Below are 8,260 nucleotides of genomic sequence, written 5' to 3'. Positions count from 1 at the left end.
GTCTTCCTAGAAGAGTCCAGATCATCATACGGATACCTGCAGACTGGATGCATCTGGAACAGATCCCAGACTGAGCCTAGAATCCCAATATGGCTGCACCTTTTGCTTCATTTAGAACCTCCCCTAGAGTCATCTTACAGCTTATATAAGTGCTAGTATTCCTCTCCTTCCAGGTGGTCTGACCCTGCCAAAAGTCCGTACTTCTGCATCTTTAGGGAATAGAGTTGATGCACCCCAAATTGCCCTTTTCTCTGCCTCCATTCAACAGTTACCTGGCATTTGACTTCCTCTCACCCAGGTCTGCACGGTTTTTACTTTTACTAGATAGCAATATTCTCTCTTGTCAATAGCTAGAAGGCACAGAACATTAACGAACATGAACAGGTCATTCCCCTTTCTGTGCCTCGCATCCTCACCTGTAAAGTGGATGGTGAGTCAAGTGAGATGCCTGCTAGGACGCCTGTCAGAATCACTGCCGTGTGCTTCACATCTTCCAGCAGAACTCCCCATGTAATCAAGACTTTGGTTTCTCCACCAGCTGATTTCTGGAGGTTGGTTCACACTATGTCATTCCTCTCCACACTCCTTTACTAGATTGAGAAATTCCAAATGATAGCAATAACTACTGTCGATTTGGACCTGCTCTGTGCTTTGACCTGTACAAAGCACATGAATGTATTAACCTCAATCTTTACAACAACCGCGCAATTTGCATACTACTAACTCAACTCTGCAGATGGAGAAACTGAGGGTCGGAGAGGTTCAGTGACACTCCCAAAGCCACCCAGCTACTAAGTGTTGGTGTCAGAATTCAAACTCGGCTCCAGTGGCTCCTGGGTCCACAACCCTGTCAACTCTAACCGATGGCCTCTTTCTCAAAGACAGACTACGGCCTCATGCATGTTGGTGTCTCCTGTCCCTAGTATAGTTCCTGGAACAGAGCAAGAACAAAATGAATATTTAACTAATTAATTGAAATCGGAGTTATGTTGTCCCAGAAATTATAGGGGGAAATGAATACCCATGCTTCCTTACCGCTGGGCACCTCCCACCCTAGCCCCTCTGCTTCTTGGAGTCCAGCCTCAGTCTGCAGCTTTCAAGACTCAGGCCAAGGGCCATCTCCTCCAAAAACACATCCCTGATGGCTCTTGCCTGCATGTCTTTCTCCCACTTCTGAAATCATTCCGTACGCACTACCTATACATCATGCATCTAACGTATTTGACATTTGAGGAGTTAATCCCAGCATCCTGGAAAGCGCATCCCTGAGAGAAGAGGAGGAAGTGCAGCTCAAGTCCAGGTTCTGTCCCTCCCTGGCAACAGGGACTTGAGTATCTGTTAGACTCAGGCCTGGATCTTCCTCTGCAGAATGGCGATCATATGCGCCCTATCTCCCTCACACATCTGCTGGGAGGACAAAATCAAATTGAGGTAAACCGTATCCAACTCTTGGCCCAAAATGCCTGCCACGGAGTGTGCTGTCAGTAAATATTTGACTTGATGTTGCAGCTGTTCTTTCAAAGCACTGTGCAAATTGAAAGTACTGTTAATGATAGGATCAGAACGTTTCTGTGCTCCCACAGAATGTGCACATGCCCTGAGAAAGCAGGGAACCTGGCTTCTTTGTTTCATCACAGCCCATGTTCACACATTCATCATCTTTCACCTAGATTACTGAAATAGCTGCTGAACTACTTTTTTTCTTTTTAAATTTTTTTTCCCTATTTATCCTCCACAATCAACCTAATGAATCTATGTCTATTTTCTAAAGAAAAGCTGCCAGTTTCCTTCATTGCATAAGAGAGGATAGACAAGCTCTTTGGCATGTCATATAAAGTTCTCCTTGCTTTTGAACTTACTTCCCAGCCTGGCCTCTTGCCATTACTGAACCTCACATCCTAGGGTCCATCCACCTTGAGGTTCATCTTATATGATGTCACTTGAACATGGGATTCCATATGAGCTCTCTAGACTGGCCCTGTATTCTGTAGCTCACCATATCATCTACTTCTACCCCAGGGAAGACAAGTACCATATACTCCAACCAACCCCCAAACACACAGTATAGCCTGGAGTGCCCTTCCCCTCAACTTCTCTACCATGAAAAGTCCTATCTCGTCTTCAAGACCCTGCTCAAATATCACTTTCTTTTTTTTTTAATTGGAATATAGTTGATTTACAATAGTGTGTTAGTTTCAGGTATACAGCAAGGTGAACAAGTTATACATATACATATATCCACTTTTTTTTAGATTCTTTTCCCATATAGGTCATTACAGCATATTGAGTAGAGTTTCTGGTGCTATACAGTAGGTCCCTATTAGTTATCTATTTTATATACAGTTGTGTGTATATGTGCATCCCAATCTCCCAATTTATCCCTCCCTCCCCTTTCTCCACTGGTAACCGTAAGTTTGTTTCCTACATCTGTGGCTCTATTTCTGTTTTGTAAATAGGTTCATTTGTACCATTTTTAAGGTTCCACATATAAGCTATAGCATATGCTACTTGTTTTTCTCTGACTTACTTCAATCAGCATGACAATCCCTAGGTCCATCCATGTTGCTACAAATGGCACCAAATATCACTTTCTCAGGAATGTATTTCCTGACTCTCCCAGTCAGAATCAATTGAGCACTGAGTGTTCCATCAATATTTGGGGCTCACTTTGACTATAGCACTGGTCCCTTATTGTGGGTGTGTAATGCAGTCTTCACCGCCCCAGCATCTATACTATGAGTCCCTACAAAGTAGAATTCTTCTTTACCATCTCCTAACTCATAGAAAGCATTAAAAAATAATTATGAAGTTCAGAGGTTAAAAAGGCAGGCCGCCATAATCGGAAGTTTCTCCCAGCAACTGCACACATAGAATTTTTCTGTTTGAATACATTTGGTGCTACCATTGAAAAAAATCAGTAGAGTAAATAACAGCAGTGAACAATGAAGAGAGCTGGAATTAGAATGAAAATAATATGGTAATGGTGAAAAAAACAGTGGTGACTGTGCAATGGAATTGCCAGTAAAAATGATTGAAATGTGGAACTAGTCACAAAAAGAATTGTGAGGGTAATGTGGGAAATGGTTTAAGAGGAGCTTATGTGGGAAGTAGAACTTGTCAGCTTTTATATGTAAGAATAATAGGTTTTAGAAGATGGCATACGGGGAAATGTCTCCTGGGGAACACAAGCTCAGCCTGCTGGGCACTCAGCCTAGGGTTGTTGATTGTCATGAGAAGCAGGCAACCTGTGGGTTGGTTTTTTTTTGTTATACATGTGATTGTGTGCGTATTAACTGCTTGACCCATGTCACCATTATAAATATCACAAGAATTACTCAAAATATCTATTTTTTTAAATACGTTAAAAAAACGAATCATCACAGGAAATGCATAGGCATGGAATAAAAGAAAATGGAACAATGGAATTAGCATGACCTTTGGGAGTTGAAATCTACCAGTTCTGCTCCACCCTAGCTGTGTGACATTGGAAATCCTACTTCACTTATTTTAGGTGTTTCCCCTTTAAAATGGAGGGAGCCACTCCTTTCTCATAAGGCTGTTAAAAAAAAATAAATGAGCTAAAACAGTAGGTTGGTTCTTCTGTTCTTTCTTGTAAAAAATCGATTGTTTTGGTCCAAATAATAAGAGTCAGTAGCTGGTTCTAATTTTTCCTAGTTTTAAATGAACAGTCATGAAAAGCAAATACTATAACACATTGAACTTGAATTTCAAGTTCAATACACATCTCATGCTTCTTCATTTCACTGTGCAATGCAGCAGCTCCATTACAAACCGCTCATGACGTCACTGCGATCTGAATGTTTACTAACTTTGGGTCTGAAGTCTAGCATCTTTTAATCTGCTATTTTTATGTTAAACATATTTAAGGATCAAATAAAACTGATCACTTAGGGAAACCTTGCTCTCCCTTTGCTCTTTTTCCTGTCTCCTCCAATTTCCTAGATAGTCTTTGTACTAAAATGCTTATCTCAAAGGTTATCTGCATAATTCAAATGAAGTAAACAGTGGACAGGTTTTTATTATGAATTAGCTGTGTAACTGCAAGCTAGTTACCTGAATTGGCTCAACTCTTGGCTTCCTAATCTGTAAAATGGGCATAATTGGACCTACACAATTCCCAGGTCCTGATAAGGGATCAGAAATGTGACACGAATGTACTTTGTGTAATGCAAATGTGTAAGCAAGCCAAGGCTCTAAATTGACTTAGGATAAATACCTAGAGGCTATATTTCTGGTCCTAAGGACATGTATATTTTTAAGGTTTTTGATATATATTAGCAAATTATTCTCCAAAAAGCTTGAGATAAGTATATGGCTATATGAGAATGTCTGTTTTTTTCTCCCAAACTAATGCCAAATTTTATTAAATAATTTCAGCAATTAGCATTTTGTGTTGTTTCATCAAGCATATTTGATAAAAACCAATAACCATAGTCCCAACTGCCAGTGGAAAGTCATCTCACATGAATAATGGCTCTATTATCAGGAACGGAGGGCCTAGACTCCTGTACAGGATACATCTATTAGGTCTCGAAGAGATTGCCCTCAGCAAATAAGGGAGAAATCTGTATTACTTCAGGTCCAACGTACCAACAAAGGTCAAGGTTGAAGCTGCCTCAGGCAAAATGCCTCTGCTCACCCACCAAGAAGAGTTGATTCTTTGAAAATTAGCTCACCAGAATCTTATAGAAAAGGTTGTAGAGGCAGTTCATATGCTATGAAGACCAGTCTAAAGGTCAGATCTGCCATTAACCATGTTGAAGCCTTTAAAAAGGTTGCTTAAGTCATCTGGAACTCAAGAGAGCCTGACTAAGTAATCTCTCAGCCCTTCCAGGCTCTGAAAATATCTGAATCTATAGTTTGAGGTTTAATTACTCTTATAAGAATAATTAACTCTAAGTCATATCTCACATAGGATTGTAACTCATTCAACCCAATAGTCTGTCTGAAACAGGTACCAGAAGATGCTTTTTAGGATGTTTTATTCATTTATTCCTTTATATATTATTTATTCTCCTCAAATAATTTTCAGTAAATAATAATAAATAAATAAATATGGAAAAATTAGTTAGGCAAAATTAGGACAAAAAACAAGACCTGGGTTTCCCTGGTGGCACAGTGGTTGAGAGTCCGCCTGCCGATGCAGGGGACACGGGTTCGTGCCCCGGTCCGGGAGGACCTCACATGCAGCGGAGCGGCTGGGCCCGTGAGCCATGGCCGCTGAGCCTGCACGTCCGGAGCCTGTGCTCCGCAACGGGAGGGGCCGCAGCGGTGAGAGGCCCGCGTACCGCAAAAAAAAAAAAAAACAAAAAACCAAGAGCTGAGGATAGGGAAGGTTGAAAAAAACTGTACGTAAAGATAACCACTACAGTAGAATGTTCAGTTTAGCTCTGAGCTTCCTGGTAGGCAAGGCAGAAAGAGCAATGCAGTCAACCTCAATAGATCTATGTCTCAAAATCTGACCAGTGGAAGCATAACTCTTCATTAGAAAAGAAGTGTGTTTCTGGTTTTGTTCCCTTGCACTGGATATTTACAAAGATCTTTATTTGTTACATCATTGGAAACACACACACACATCTTTATATTACATCAAATACTTCAAGTTTCCAGATTTCCTTCAAGTATGCCTGATTGCTCAGCTACCCAAAATGTAAATGTAAATAGCACCATCAAAGCTTTAATAGCTCTTTATATCCTTAATCTACGCCACCTTTTAGAGTAACTATCTACACCTGTACTGTCTAATATAGTAGCCATTAGTCATACGTGCCTATCAAGCATTTGCAACGTGACTATGCAAACTGAGATATGCTTTAGTGTACGATACACACTGGACTTAAAAGATTAAGTAAGTACAGGCGAGCCTCAAAGATAGTGCAGGTTCTGTTCCAGACCAACACAATTAAGTGAATATTGCAAAAGAGTTATACAAACTTTTGGGTTTCCCAGTGCTTATAAAAGTTACGTTCACACTATACTGTTGTCTATTAAGTGTGCAATAGCATTATGACTAAAAAAACCAATGTACATACCTTAATTAAAAAGAACTTTATTGCTAAAAATGCTAGCCATCATCTGAGCCTTCAGCGAGTTGTAGTAGTCACATCAAAGATCACCGATCACAGGAGTATAATTGCTTTACAATGTTGTTAGTTTCTGCTGTACAACAAAGTAAATCAGCTATATGTATACATATATCTCCATATCCCTTCCCTCTTGGGAGGGTGTCCCTCAACTCTCCCTATTCCACCCCTCTAGGTGGTCACAAAGCACCCAGCTGATCTCCATGTGCTATGCAGCAGCTTCCCACTAGCCATCCATTCTACATTTGGTAGTGTATATATGTCAGTGCTACTCTCTCACTTTGTCCCAGCTTCCCCTTTCCCCCGCTGTGTCCTCAAGTCCATTCTCTACGTCTGCGTCTTTATTCCTGCCCTGTCACTAGGTTCATCAGTACCGTTGTTTTAGATTCCATACATGTGTGTTAGCATACTGTATTTGTTTTTCTCTTTCTGACTTACCTCACTCTGTATGACAGACTCTAGGTCCATCCACTTCATTACAAATAACTCAATTTTGTTCCTTTTTATGGTCGAGTAATATTCCATTGTATATATGGGCCACATCTTCTTTGCCCATTCATCTGCTGATGGACACTTAGGTTGATTCCATGTCCTGGCTGTTGTAAATAGTGTTGCAATGAACATTGTGGTACATGTAGTTTTTTGAATTATGGTTTTCTTGGGGTATATGCCCAGTAGTGGGATTGCTGGGTCCTATGGTAGTTCTATTTTTAGTCTTTTAAGGAACCTCCATACTGTTCCCCATAGTGGCTGTATCAATTTACATTCCCACCAACAGTGCAAGAGGGTTCCCTTTTCTCCACACCCTCTCCATCATTTATTGTTTCTAGATTTTTTGATGATGTCCATTCTGACCAGTGTGAGGTGGTACCTCATTGTAGTTTTGATTTGCATTTCTCTAATGATTAGTGATGTTGAGCATCCTTTCATTTGCTCCTTGGCCATCTGTATGTCTTCTTTGGAGAAATCTCTGTTTAGGTCTTCTGCCCATTTTTGAATTGGGTTGTTTGTTTTTTTGATATTGAGCTGCATGAGCTGCTTGTATATTTTGGAGATTAATCCTTTGTCAGTTGCTTCAATTGCAAATATTTTCTCCCATTCTGAGGGTTGTCTTTTCATCTTGTTTATGGTTTCCTTTGCTGTGCAAAAGCTTTTAAGTTTCATTAGGTCCCATTTGTTTATTTTTTATTTTATTTCCATTTCTCTGGGAGGTGGGTCAAAAAGGATCTTGCTGTGATTTATGTCATAGAGTGTTCTGCCTATGTTTTCCTCTAAGAGTTTTATAGTGCCTGGCCTTCCATTTAGGTCTCTAATCCATTTTGAGTTTATTTTTGTGTATGGTGTTAGGGAGTGTTCTCATTTCATTCTTTTATATGTAGGTAAAAACATAGAATGCTTCACGAATTTGCATGTCATCCTTGCGCAAGGGCCATGCTAATCTTCTCTGTGTCATTCCGATTTTAGTATATGCGCTGCCAAAGCCAGCACACACTTTGCTTTTGCAAGTAAATTTGCAAGGATTTAGAATCGTTTCAGCTTACTTCGGGTGCAGGTATAGTTCATATATCCAACCCCTGTGGATATGGTACATATTCCTATATTTAACCCACAGGTGAGAAATAAACAGTGATGGTAAAGATGAAGAAAAAAAGCTAGAGTCACTTCAATTCTCTCATTCTCTGTGCTCTTAGAGTGTTTATTTCAATTTAAAAGTGAAACAGAATGTGAAATTCAAGCAGTAAAGTTTTAATTTGGCAAATACAAATTTTGGTTCATACATGAAATATATTCATCCCATTTCATGATTATTACTGAAAATAATTCTGCTTATAGAAAGAGACCTCAAAAACAAATCTGTTTCAGGGGATCAACCAGGCTAGATTTGCCAGTTCACTCTCTGAGTTTCAAAGGACAAGCAGCCTCATCTAAAAATGTCATGTTCTATGATTATATCAACACTCATTCTTCATATTTCTGAACTTGGGCAGCTCAGCGTGCCTGAAATCCTGCTACAAAACCAAGCAGGAAATAAAGGAACAAAATTAGTTGATACCAGATCCCTAAATCGTGTTCTTCACTTTATTCTGATGTTTCTTCACTGTGTTTCTCAGAAATGTGGTTGCCCAACCACAATGTAAAGTCAATGTTTCTTTGTA

At 39.8% G+C, this 8,260-nt stretch overlaps 1 non-coding gene across 1 annotated transcript; it reads right to left on the bottom strand.

Annotated features, from left to right (window-relative positions):
- Positions 1–7,485: 7,485 nt before the first annotated feature.
- On the bottom strand, positions 7,486–7,592 carry LOC132413420 (U6 spliceosomal RNA). The gene has a single exon (XR_009516719.1). It is a non-coding gene; the product is annotated as a U6 spliceosomal RNA (small nuclear RNA).
- Between the last annotated feature and the right edge of the window lie 668 nt (positions 7,593–8,260).

The sequence above is a fragment of the Delphinus delphis genome, chromosome 17, assembly GCF_949987515.2.
Source record: "Delphinus delphis chromosome 17, mDelDel1.2, whole genome shotgun sequence".
NCBI classification, from domain to species: domain Eukaryota; kingdom Metazoa; phylum Chordata; class Mammalia; order Artiodactyla; family Delphinidae; genus Delphinus; species Delphinus delphis.
The sequence above is the reverse complement of the archived record's forward strand: the minus strand, read 5'-3'. Positions and strand labels throughout refer to the sequence as shown.